A 14303-nucleotide genomic window follows, 5' to 3' on the forward strand; every position below is an offset into this window, starting at 1 on the left:
TTTTGTAGTCGAGCAACTGTAACTGGCAACAATTAACATCTCGCTTTCGCCGTAGCCCTTCGCGGTTGTCCAGCCGCTCTACGTCTTCCAAAGCTTCGAACACTCCAGTCGTGTTTAGCTGGGTAGCGATTTTGGAAACTTCGAACAAAACTGATTGGACAGTTGAAACAGTTTTCGAAGCTGAACCGCGCTTTCCAGCAGCAATAACATGAGCCAACCCAGCGCCCTGCGGAGTCAACACTTGCTTCGACAAATCTTTCAATGTAGCTTTGATCATTTGATATAGTTCACCCGTTTCTTGGAACTGCACTCTAGCTTCAGATACTATCTTTTCGATGTTTCCTACCCTCATAGTATTGATGAGGTTTTTAAAATCTTTGATTTTTTTAGCCACCTCGGTTTGTATTTTTAGTAGATCAGGAGAGATCGACATTCCAAAACTTGCTCCCATGGTAACTTTCCAGATTGTATCCGGACTCTTCCAATTCCACTCCCAAAAATTCGCGTTCCAATCGTTTGCAGACGATCCCGAGATAATGGCAACTCCGATCGTACCAGTTGCGACAACACCAACAAACGCAAGTTTATCAGTGAAACCAACCAAAGATATAAATTTTTCGTGAACTTTTCCTATACCGAATAGTGTTACTCCCGTTAGACCACCGGAAAACAAAGAATTCCATGTGCCGGGACTGGACCAATTCCATTCGATTGGATTCCAATTTTTGTTCATCGAAGCCCCACTCAAGTAGGCAAACCCGATTGTTGTGGTGGCCATGATTCCTCCTGCGGCAACTGCAGACAAACCAGCAGTGGTCGTAAGAAATGCAAACGATGCTCCAATGGCACCCGGAGCTAAGGCTCCCGATATTCCTCCCATAAGACCACCTATCAATGCAGGTTTTAGCTTCCATTTCAGAGGGTTGAAGGAGTTGTTTGCAGCCGAGGCACCAAGATAGCTGCCAATAGCTGCGAATGCGACTATGGCCAGAAAGGCAAATTGGCCGTCGGGATCGACTAAGGATATGGGAGAATTCCCCGCGTAGACGTAAGGACTGGGATACTGCTCTTTCGGATCTATTTGATAGAATCTTCCGATTTCTGGATCATACAGACGGGCATGGAAGTTGAACAGCCCGGTCTCTTCGTCCCATTCTTGTCCCGTGTAAAGGTATGCAATCGTTCCGTCTGGATCGCTGTTATACTGCCGGAGCAGTTGTCCGTAGGGAAGATAGTCATACGCAGCCACAACTTCGCCGTTTTTCACGACGAGTCTAACGGATCCCTCGTGATCCGTAAACACACTATAGAACTGATCATTACGTATGAATCCAACAAGCTTTTCTTCAGCGTATATGTAGGCAGTACTTTTAATATAAGGTTCTTGACCTGTTTGTAAATATGTCAACTCGTAATCGGCTAAGCATCGGCCTGTCACATCACGCATGTAGTATTTTTCTTTTGTAACGCGTCCAGTTTGATCTCTGACTTGCTTAAACAGTCTCTCGCCTCGAACGTCGTAATGGAAGATCAACTTTCGTCCATCTGTCATTTTGATAACGGTAGGACGCTTCAAGAGACGATCATAGACAATTTTACTGATAGATTTGTGCGTAGCTTTTGTGACGCTCCCTTCGGAATCGTGATCCATAGAAAATTCGACTTCTTTTAAATCTTCAGAAGCTAGATTAATTACAAATATCTTTGATATTTTGTTGGTATTCTCAACGTATTCCAATCGGTATCGTTTGAATCCTGTATAGAAATGCACGTGATTGCCGTTTGGATCAATGTCGTAGGACTGCACATCTCCAGCGGAGTTACCTAAAGCGTACAGGAAATGATCATACAACACCCCTACGATATCTCCGAGATGCCGAACGTGATTTCTAAGTGCTTTTTTGAGTTCAGGATTCAAAGCGTTTATGGAACGCTCGGATCTATTTCCGACAAAATTGTTAGTTAGCAATTCTCTCCATACGGCAGCGCACAATCCTTTCCTATTCACTAAGTCATGTTGATGCCAAGTTTCACAAACTGCGTTGAATATCTGCTGGGGAACATCCTTCCGGGACTTGATTCCATTGGCAAAAAGTGTTTCCAAAGATGCTGCATTGATGTGATTTGCAATCACTGGATGAAAAATAGATTTTCCCGGAACGGCATGACATTCCTTACTATTACTGCAATCGGTTATGATGAAGCCTGCTGAATTCAACACAACCCAGATGTTTCGAGATGTAGCATCACTTATTCCTCGAATGTTCTTTGAAAACGTATACTGCGAAAGGGGTTCCAAGTTTCTCTCCTCCAAATTCTGGAAATATTTCGCTTTGATGAGCTGTTTGTGATTTTCGTAATCGTATCGATGGCCATAGAGTGTTGGAAACCCTTTTGTGACCAAAAGGGAAGCAATGCGATTGGCTCTGCTCCCTGTGTTGCAAACAAGTGGTAGTTGCAGGTCAACGGATGGATAAAACGACTTGGTTGGTTGGTCCCATTTGTCGAAATAGTTCAACTTTTGTAGACTTTCGTAACATAGCTGAGCGTATTCATTTGAAGTTTCACTGGATGTAAGGGTTTGCCACTTCAATTTGATCCGGCTGATGTCACTGAATTCATGCCATGTGGCATTGAACATTGTACAAGAGACAGTTCCGTCACCGTAAGATTGACCACCATAACTGTTGGAAGTATAATCTACTGTTTCAGATAGAAATTTATCTTTGATTGTGGATAAATATCCAGGCTCGTTGTAACCGAAAGATCGATTATAGGCAAACCTGCTTTGAGGTTCGAATTGAACTTCTTGGATGCTTCCCGTTGCGGTGTAATCCATGTTTGCAATAATACGATCACCAATTCGAACAGTTTTGATATTTCTATCCATATGATAGTCGTAAGACAGTTTCAGTTGCTTTCCTTCGGTAAAAAACGGATATTCAATGGATTTTATTTTATCATTATGATATTTGTAATTAAACGACAATGAGTTATTTTGAGATACAAAAACTTGGTTCATTATTTTCTTCTTTGAATCGAACAGTAACGCTTCCGTAACAGTTACGCCGTTTGTGACTTTTTTGGACATTTGTAGCAAGTTTCGATTTGAAGGCAGCACTTCAGTTCCTCCGTAATCAAATGCTACGTAGTTATCGGATTTTGGCATTGTTGCATTGGTTGGAAGATATTTGTACAACTCGGCTTCAGGTATATCGACTAGTCCACGCTTAAGTACTTTTCCATCGAACGTGTACGCGTAAAACGTGGTACTCTGGGCGGTAGATCCATCACTTTGAATCATAAATCGTAGCATACCTTCATCCGAGTACATGAATTCCTGTTTTCCTGAGTCAGGAGAAAGTTTTTCTATTAGATGACCATCATTATCATACCTGTAAAATTTTCCCCACTTATTTCTTAGCAATGCCTCTTCCGAATTTAGAGTGAGAGATTTGTACGGATTTGTTTGTGACAACGTTTTGGCCTTATAATGGTATGCAGGAGGCAATGAACAGAGTAAACGGTTCTGATCGTCGTACTCAAAAGTAGTCAGTCGATGATCGTGATTCATCACCTTTCCCAGCTCAGCGACTTTATTATCACGTTTGTCAAAAACCTGAACCAACAATATCCCATCAGCACTTTGTTCAAATTCATGTCTATATCCCATCCTAAGCGGAAACAAAACCTTCAGTGTGGAAATGTGATCCGTACCGAATTTGGTTGCAAACGGCCCTTGAACCGAGAAGTCCTTCCCTGGAAGCCCAGTAACCGTTTTCACTTCCAATGGATCGTTCCTGTAAGAAGTTCTCGTGAAAGGATATCCCTGGCAGTCGGGATTCATATCGTTGGCTAGACCTTCGATCTTTTGCGTGGTCAAAATGGTATCCGAGTTCGTGATAACTCCGGGATTGTAATTGAAAAAGAAATTGTAGGCTGGTTGAAGACTAATCCATTTGGTTTTTAGAACGGGTCGATCGATGGCATCGTACACAATTTGACGAATGTTAATCGTGTCCTGAGTTTTCAGAGCGATTTCTTGGGTTACGAGGCCAAGTTTGTTTAAATAGAAAACTTTGACGCTTGGATCGTACATTTGCAAGATTTCTGAAAACTCTCCCTGTCCAGCTGATATTACCTCGAACTGAGACCAATTTTGAGCTGATGAATCAATTTTCTTCTCTTCTATTAAGTGACCTTGCACCCACACGGAAATCCTGGTTGGTAACAATAACGCAGTGATTTCACCCTCGGTATTGATCACTTTTGATTCGAAGTTGTTCACTTTCAGTTTTGTAACTGTTGATTCCCGATAAATGACGACCTTCATTCTTCCCAAAGAAGCGGTGATTCTTCCGGAGCTTGTCAGTTTATACAAAAACCGGAAACTGAATGATTCAGGTCTGTATTTAAGATGCGACTTAAATACATTGCGGTTTAATGCAACAGCGGAGATTTCACTTTCCAAGGGACGCATTTCAACACGGGAAATCAGGTGACCATTTTTCCACAGAGCACAGTTCTTCGAGGCCATATTGAACACCTCTACTGCACCTTTTTCTGAAACTTTACCTATTTCGTTGCCATTTTGATCAAGCAGAACGTGTTCAAACAATCCTGAGTTCGTCAGAAATGCCTTGATTTTTCCACTGTGATGATCTAGTACATTCGCCCGGAAATTGAAGTCCAACGGGCTCAACCGAAGATGATCTACGTCCACGGAAGTAGACAGTGGATTGTGTACCTCGACTTCCAGCTTGATATTCTCATATTCAGGAATTCCGCTGAGGTAAACTTCCACGTAGTTCCAGGCACCGATTTGAGTTTTGATTTCGCCTTTGGCAACAGTTATCGCTTTCCCGTTGCGATCAACAACACTCACTCTAATTGCTTCTGAGTTGATTGTTTTTTGGTTCGCACGAATCCAGCAAGAGAAAACGAATTCCAGCCCTTGAACTTGCGGCTTGAATTGACCTCTAATAGAAGATCCCGATTTCAATAGTAGGAAATAGTTCGAATGTTCTTTCTTCACCAAGCTGCTATCAAAAACCCATCCTTTATTCGTTCCTATACGATTCGACTCGTATGGTTCAAATCCGTAATAGGACACCACTTCTTGCGAAATTCGAAAGGGCCTAAAGTCTACGATTTCGAATCTTTCGAGTCGATCAGTGAGAATGCCATCCTTATCGAAGGATCCCTTCTGATCTTCATCTTTTGCCTTGATTATCTTCACGGTGGCACCCTGTGAATTGTGAACAGTCTTCGTACTATTGCCCATGTCGACCAGATTGAAGTTATCTTCATACCAGCCATAAGTCTCGGGCTTTCCATCGGGTATTGTTTTGGATTTAGAGAAAGCGAACCCATCGGAAAAAGGTACCACTTTATCGGTATCATACTGAAAAACGGTAATTCGAACATCATTTTCGCTGTGACTCAATTGCTGTTTGGAAATTACGCTCTGACGGTAGTTAGTGAAGGACTTCATGGATCGTATGATGGTAGACTTCTGATCTTCGGTTGTTGTTACGACAGCCACAGGGTTGCTCAATCTACTGAGAAATTCACCTTCTGGAAGAAGATGTATTTTCTTGTTCTTGAAAGTGTAAATTTCCGCTGATCGGTTGTGGTTGACGCCAATGAAGGCAGGATATTGCAGTACAATGTCATTACCATCGTGGGTGTTTAAATTCCATAATAACTTGTTATCAGAAGATGCATCGTTAAGTTTGAATGTTTCATTTTTACCTAATTTGTTCAGCTGGAAAGCATTGCCGAGCTTTAGTCTGAAATCTGCCATAGTGATCGCAGATTGAGGAACTTTTTCGTTATTCCACCGGCTACCATCAAACCGGAATTTGTGAGAAGCAGCTATTATGCTGTCAGTGTTAATATGAACGCCGAATTTCGCTGGATCGATAGCAAATGGAATGCCAGCTGTCAGGTTCCTATAGATAGCATTTAAATCGTTGGTTAGTTTGTCATGACTTTCTTTACGAAACTTGTTCTTTTCCTTTTCACTGGCATAAGGATGCTTGCGAATTTCTTCTTCAATATTTCCCTTAATCTTATTAACTTCGTCCATTATTTTTCCTGTGTGCCCCTTCACTACAACTTTGAATTTGCCACCGTTCAATTCGTATCCGATTTTGAAATAGTTCTCGTCTATCGGCGGGAGCTCAAGCACATAGTTGTCCAAGTCTTCCACCAAGACCGAAACTGTTTCATCATTAGCTAATTCGTGAGATTTGTTGAATATTTTGCAATGCAGACGAAGGTACAGTTTTCTTCCTTCAAAATGTAACGATCTTATTATGATTGCATTGTGGTATGTATTCAATATTCCGTCCATGAAAATTTTCTTCAAACCATCTACAGTTTTTTCATCGGTATCGAATTGATCGAATACCGTCAAACTGGAAGCTATCAAGTTAGACCCTATCGGGATCTGCATGGTTTTCCATGTACCATCATCACTTTGGAACCCGATTGTCATACTTGTATCCTTGTAAACAACGTATGCGTAGGAAAAAGCTCTGACAATGTCCTTATCTTCGATGTTGTTCATAATCGGCTTGACATTCCAACGCCCAGCAGAATACTGCAAAACAGCCAATCGCTTTCCACTGCTCACCAAAACAAACGACTTCCCGGTCTGGAATGTGCTATCTTTTGCCAGCCGCATATAGGATGCCTCTGAGGACCACCCTTGAGACGTTTGCCGAAACATGCATGCTTCTTGATGGTTTTCGTGAGTCAATACCACAACGAAGAACTGTTCAGCCGTAAGCATCTCGAAGCTTATCACTGGTTCTTTGCCGAGTGCCGGGAACACCAGTCCGGACATTTGCGTTGTGGCCGATCCAACTACATCACGGGCCTTGATACGAACTTGGCCTTCCTCTGTTCTGTCTCCAATCAACATATAGCCGGGACCGTACGTGATATGAACCTTTGACGTGGATTCAAATCTGTTTTCTGTAAGTCTTGATTCGAATTTGTGAAAGCTGTACGAAAACTTCGAAACCAGTCCATTTGGATAGACGATTTCTGTCATTTCGTGCTTTGGGCCTCCATATTTGAATTTCAGGACCGGGATGTCTGATTGAGATATTGACATCAGATAGGATCTTCCATCTACCGTACTGTATTCAAACTGAATACTTTGGCTGTAATTTTCAGTTCGAACTTGATACCCTTTCAGAAGCTTCAACTTTTTCTCGCCATCGTAATTAAATCTTACGAAGTTACCATTGCTACTGGTGATTTTCAGTAAATCTAGTTTTTGGACGTACGGGTCGCCATTCGCAAGTTTTCCATATTCTGGTGCATAAATATATCTTAAATAATTTCCGTGCAAATCTTCACGTTTGGTCAAAAACCATGCCACCGGTTTTGCCTTAACACTAACTGAGGAGCTGTGTTCCACTGGCCATTCTTCCGAGCCAGGTTCCCACTGTATCCAGTCAACATTCTGCAGATTACCATAAACGTACTCTTCTTCCTTAGTTTTAATTTCCCACCTGTTCTGTTGTTTGTGATACTGAATTTCAACTTCAGAAGAACCCTTCAATTCGAACGAAAGAAATCCGGAAGAGGTTGCCTCAAGTTTGGGATGCAACTGAGATAGCAAACCATTTTTAATCAAATAGTAATTGTGATCGATTGGGAAAATGCTTCCCTGTCGATCAATGTAAATGCAGTCCACGGGAAGTGACCATCCGGCTCCAAGAACATTTGGTTCATCATATTCCTTATATTGGATCGATTGAGAAATTGGTATGCCAGAAGAATTTGGGACTTTGATTAGAGGAACAGCGAAATCAAGTGTTCCGAGTAAGGGATTTCTTGGATGAAGGAACTCTTTGAAATCGAGCTGATCGTGCAGATTTAGAACTGACAAAAATTCTGATGATCCTGGTAGTAGCGTGAGAGGCTTGTACGTTACATCTGTCGATGTTTCAATGTTTGATACACTATTCGCGAGCGATAACTGTTCTGAAAGCAATTCTAATCGTGACACAGTAATCCCTTGATAGTTTGCTGTCATGATCTGTCGCACACCTTTTGTCAACGGTAAAACCATAAATGCGTTTACATGCCTGTGGGGAACATCAAAGTCCTTATCGCTAACAATAACTTCCAGTATTTCTTCTTCTGAGAACTTTATCACATTTAACCCTGTTGGACCACTGAATACCATCTCATCCAAACCATCGTTGTCAATGTCATCCAGAACTACAGATCCAACATGCGTGCTCGTCCATCCTAATTTACTAGCAAACTGTCCAGCATACATGATGGGCTGAAGTTCCCTATTGTTCGACTCAAATCGGTACGCAGTCAGACCTGTTTCGTTGAAGTGCAGCACATTGTTGACGAGTCTTTCTTCCGATGAAAACTTTCCGAAGTACAACATATCACTATTCTGGCCAGAATATACCACCATGGGAGAAGTCATTAGCACTGTTATCAAATGGTTGTTATCGAATTTGAAAACACTTAATCCTTCCGCATTCCGCACTACCATTGCTTGTTGTTCCGTTGAATCCACATACGCCAATGATATATCTGTATTCAGATCTGTCCACACCTTCGGCACCCTCGGCTCACCTTGAATCTTCCAAACAGGCATCGGCGACCGTTTCAGTGCTTCTTCTTTCATCACAGCCTCCAACGATACTTTCCCCTCAGCATCACGGCTAATAACACCGATCTTGCTTGAATCGTAAAAAAAGTATCCCAACAGTAAGATGTGATCTTGCTGGCACCACCCGTACGCTTCATGATACCGGCCGTCCGTAGCCAGATGTTTCAGCTGGAACTCCTCGTCAAATTTGTAGATGTGCAGCCCAGTTTTTGTTCTGGCCACAACGAACCCATCCTGGCTTATTAACCAGGGCTCTTTCCGTAAGTCTCCGTTCCCAGAGAAAAAGGACTCCTTCTGCCACAAATACTCCCACACCTTCGTATGCGGGTTGTACTTGTAGCACAGTAGTGAGAAATCTGCTCTAATCAGCAACACCTGAGTTTCAGTTCCGTCCAGTTGAACTCTTTGCGTTTGAATTTGAACCACGTCGGCATCCAGCTGGTCCAGTAACCGTTGATCCACAATAGGTTTGTAACGCTTCATTATTAGCTCATCGAGAAAACAATAAAGCTCCTGTTTCAAGCACGGTTTGCATTAAACTGAAATTAAAATTGCTTGCATATGTGATTTTATTTAAAAATAATTCTTATCATGGGGGTTTCCCTTTGACACATGTTTGGCGTACGTACAGTGTATATGCAACAAAAAGTAATAAAAATCATCACGAGAGTGATTCTTATGGCAGGATTCTCGTTCGAAGTGATAGCTCTATCGTATTCGGGTATTCGGTCGCATTTAAGCACAGTTTTGCCATTTTTTCATATGTGATTGATAAACGCTGCACAGTGGAAAAAATAGGTATAAAACGCGAATAAATTCAATATCTCTGTTCGGAGTGGATGGATTCGAACGAATTTTTGACACAAACTGCAAAAATCACTATAGTTTTAGATAAGGAGGGTGTCGTTCGCCGCACGATGCTGGAAATCAGTGTATTGTGCTCGTTTTGCCCTTCTCTCTTACACGCCTTTTTGAGAATATCCTCATCAATGGATTACTGCACGAATTTAAGATGGTCTGCTTACTCTCACATGAAATTTGACGTTTGAGCGGTGTCGACACCGCTCAAATTTTCTGTGAGAGTAAGCAGGCCAGCTCAAATTCGTGCAGTGAACCATTCCCGACTGGCGTGCAAAATAAATGATTCATTTATTTGTTTAAATGATGTTTAAAAACTTTGCGTCCACAAATGCTGTGTTATAACTTTTCATCATTAGAATAATCCAATAATCCACAAAGGTCAAATGAAATAAACAAATTAATACAAATACAAATATAGTGTAGCTGTGTTTTGAAATTGACTGAGTTATAGCGAAAAAGTGTCCAAAATACCAGCCAATGCCCAAGTGGCTCGGTACCCTACAGGGAAATTATAAGTATTTTGTCTTCGTTCATTGACGTAGCTATCTTTTTCTTTTTTTTTACTCTCATAAACAAACGAGAAAGGAAAGGATGGAAGAGGCCCCACTGCATCCACAAATGACGTAGCATTTTTTGACCAATTTTCTACAACTCCTTCCCCGTCCCTCCTCGTAACCTATTTTCACATGTCTAATACATGACTCGTAGCAATTCCAGACATTTATAAAAAATCTGCAAACAGGAGTTTTACCTTTTCAAATTGCATATCATGTACATATGGCTTTATAAATTTCATGTTTTTTTTCAAAATTGCATTCCTTTATTTTATTATTTTCTTGTTACTGCATTTCACATGTGGGTTTTGATTTTTTTTTTAACCAACCCATATCCGCTCAGCCTCCTATTTATAGAACATACACCCCGAACGCCCAGCCAGCGTCCTATTTATAGGACAGTACTTTAGAACTAGAAGTGAATATCTTGAGAATAATACAATACTTTAGCTTACTGTCTTCGGAGAAGTTGTTTAGAAGATCCAGTACATGGCTCAATAAAGTTCAAAATTGGCCAAACATTACTGCAAAGATAAATATACGAACTACAGAATATTTGAATAGTCCGTTAAAAATGGGAACGATGCATCGTTCCATGGTAGGTGGGTAGAGTGAGACGTCTGTTTATCTGTGTTCAAATGCTTATTGGGTTTCGACTGTTATGATATAGAACTTTGGGAGATGGCTTAGCAGTCTTGGTGGGAATTAAAAACGAGTTGTTTAAATCTTTCCCGATGTTTCAATCCGTTTGGGATCTTTTTCAAGGGTTCATAAATAGTTTAATGGTCAACTTTAAAAATAATGTTGTATTGTAATAATTTAACTTTAAGTTACCGATTTGTTACTGTTTTTTTTCATCAAGATTGGTTTTGCATAACGTGAAATTGTCATATGAAAAAATGGTCTGTTTCTGGAAGAGTCAGTAGTTAATTTTAGTTTTTTGTGGTCATGATTTTCTCAGTGTGGAGCGGACCTGGTGTGATGGTTAGAACACTCAACTATCACGCCTAGGACCTGGGATCGAATCCCACTCCCGACAAACTCAAAAAATGTGAGTTCTTCCTTCGGAAGGGAAGTAAAGCGTGGGTCCCGAGATGAACTAGCCTAGGGCTAAAAATCTCGTTTATACAGATAAAAAAAAATCTCAGTGTACTCACTTCGACTTGGTCCGACTAAGTTTGGCGGTTTGTGCATCGGATAATCTGCATGTGTTAAAATGATCTGTTGTCACGGCGCCAGACGTAGAATAAAATCACGGTTCTTGTAGCAATTTCTTGTATTTACGAAAAGGCTTTAAAGCTAACAGATAATTTACTGTTATTGTTGGTCATGTTTATTATTGTCTATACTCACAATTCTGTGACTTCAGTCTATGATCTCTACGTCATCAACTGTTCTGTGATAGTACGTCTAGTCCAATTACCTAGTTCAGTAAGTTTTGAAGTCTAAGTTATAAGTTCAACTTTAGTATTTAAGTTTTACTCACAGTTTGCGTCCGTAGGAAATAGTTTAGGAATCAAAGATAGTCGTAAGTAGTTCATTAAGCTATCCTAAAATGCTTTGTATGTGTGGTTTGTATAAGAGTTATTAGTTTTCCAATTCATTTGCATCTGTAACTCACTTAATCTCACTAGTAGCAACTAATCCAATAAGAAATTATGTCTAGTTTCAATAATTTAAACAACTTTCAACAAAATTCAAGCTAATCATTTGCGTAGGCTTCGTCCACATTCACTTTCCTTTTCGCGTTGTTTTGACATGAATCTTCGTCCCTACATCATTGGAGCCGATGGATGACAAGCAATCCGTCAGATCGGCAGCATCCCTGTGGAAAATTTCTGTTGTAGTGTCGACGGATGTAACGCCTCCCGTAACATGATCATTAGTTAGATTTTTTTCAGGGAGCATCCATAAACTACGTAAAATTTTAGCCTTTTATGGGGGAGAGTCTCTGTTTTGGCTACAAATTATGTAGGGTCTTGTACCATTTGGGCAGGTGTACCTATTTTGGGCACTTGTCGCTATAACTAAGTCAATTTCATACCGAATGATTTGAATTTTTGTATAGAGTTAGGCACGCACAGAATCCTCAAATCAATCGATTTGAAATTGACTTAGTTATTGCGGCAAGTGCCCAAAATAGGTACACCTGCCCAAATGGCACAAGACCCTATTACCTATGAGATAATAATTTTCTCTTTAGATTTAATCTAATCGACACAAAATGCTACCTTATTTATGGACGCTCCCTCACTAGATGGTTCTGTAGTATGATTCGTTTGATTTGATAATATCTCAGTTCAATAGAATGATGCAATTGTGGCGTTTCCTGTAAATTACTAAAAAAAATCCTTCAATCAGCGGTGAAAAAAGCTGCTTTTGCTAATATCTCGACACAATGAAGTGATGTAAACATGGTGTCTTCAACAAAATTGTTCAGAACTATCACACTAGATGGCACTGGTGTAATTACAGATATTTTGGTCTACTACATACAAAACATCCTGCAGCAATGGATTTCATCTAGGTTTCTCACCAGGTTATATCTTGTAATTATTCCCGATAATCCTGAAGAGTTTCCTTCCAGGATTCCTCCTGAAATATAAAAAAAAACAGTATTGCAGGATTCAGGATTCTTCCCGAGATCCCTTCTAAGGATTCGTCAAAGAATTCCTTCCGCGATTCCACTCGGGGTTCACTCATTGATTTCTCTCGCGTTTCTTTCAGGAATGTCTCTGGCATTTTTCCAAGTGATCCCTTCAGCGATTTCCCTCGAGATTCCTTTCGAGATGCACCCATTGAATCTTCCTGGGATGCCTTTAGGGATTTCTCATAGGATTCCTTCAGAGTTTTGTTTAGGATTTTTTTTAATGAATTCTTTCAGGATTTGTTTCCCAGGGACTCCGTATCCATTAGGAATACCTCCCGAGATTCTTTCATTAATTCCTCCTTAAGCGGCATTCCGGAATTATTTCCGGGTTTCCTTTGTGTTTCCTCGCGAGATTCCATTATTTTTTTACCCAGGGATTCCGTCCATGGATTGTTCTCGAAATTCCATCAGTAAATTTTCAAGGATTCTTCTTAGGTTATCTCCCGGAATTCCATCAGTGATTTTATTCGAGCTTTCTTCAAGGTTTCTTTCCGGAATTCCTTCAGAACTTCTTCATTGAAGCTTCCCGGGATTTCTGTTTTGATTTCTCTCGGGTTTCCTTCAGAGATTCCTCCCAAGATTCACTCAGAAATAGATTCAAAGATTCTTCCCGGGATTCCTTCAGAAATTTCTCCCGGGATTCCTTACGCCATTCCTTTATTGATTTGTTACTGAATTCCTTTAGGGATTTCTCCCGGGATTTATTTAGAAATTATACCCAGGTTCCTGTTAAGCATTTGGGATTGTTAACACATTTCCCACCAGAATCTTTTAGGATTTTCTCCCAGTATTTTTCCCTAAAGAAAGATTTCTACTTTGATTTCTTCGGGTATTTATCTGTCAAGGATATCTTTCTGGAATTCCGTTTGAAATGTCTACCATGTTTCCTATAGGAAGGAGTTCATCCCGGGATTCCATCAGGGAATTCTTTCGGGATTCCATCAGAAATATTTTCCAGTATTCCCTCAAGGATTTCTTCCTGGATTCCTACATTTTTCCCCCGGATACTCGGGCTTCTGGGATTTATCACGGTGTTTCTTCCGGGCTTCTTTCACTGATTATTCCCGGAATGGCACCAGGGCTAACCCTTCGATTCATCCTACGTTTTCTTCCGAGAATTCTTCAGGAAGTCCTCCCAGAATTTCTTCTGGGATTTTTCCATTGATTTTCCCAATTTTTCTTTAGAGAATCAACCAGAGATTCCTTCAGGAATTTTTTAAAGGATTTTACCCAAGTTTCCTTCATAGATTTCCCCCAGGATTTCTTCCGGCATTCTTTCTGGTACTCCTCTAGAGATTCATTTAGGGATTTTTTCGGGGATTTTTTCTGGGTATCCTTTAGATTTTTTTCCCCGAGATTTCTTTAGGGACTTCTCCTAGAATTTCTTCATAGTATTCTTCAGTGATTCCTTCCGAGATTTCACTCATGATTCTTCCAGGGATTCATCCCGATTTTGTTTTACTTTAGTTTTACATTAGTTTCTCTTAGCATTCCATCATTGATTTCTTTAGGGATTTCTCTAGGGAATCCTCCAGGATTCTTCGAGATTCTCTTGGTTGGTTCTCTTGGAGATCTCTTCCGA

This window comes from Aedes albopictus, chromosome 2 (genome assembly GCF_035046485.1).
Source record: "Aedes albopictus strain Foshan chromosome 2, AalbF5, whole genome shotgun sequence".
NCBI classification, from domain to species: domain Eukaryota; kingdom Metazoa; phylum Arthropoda; class Insecta; order Diptera; family Culicidae; genus Aedes; species Aedes albopictus.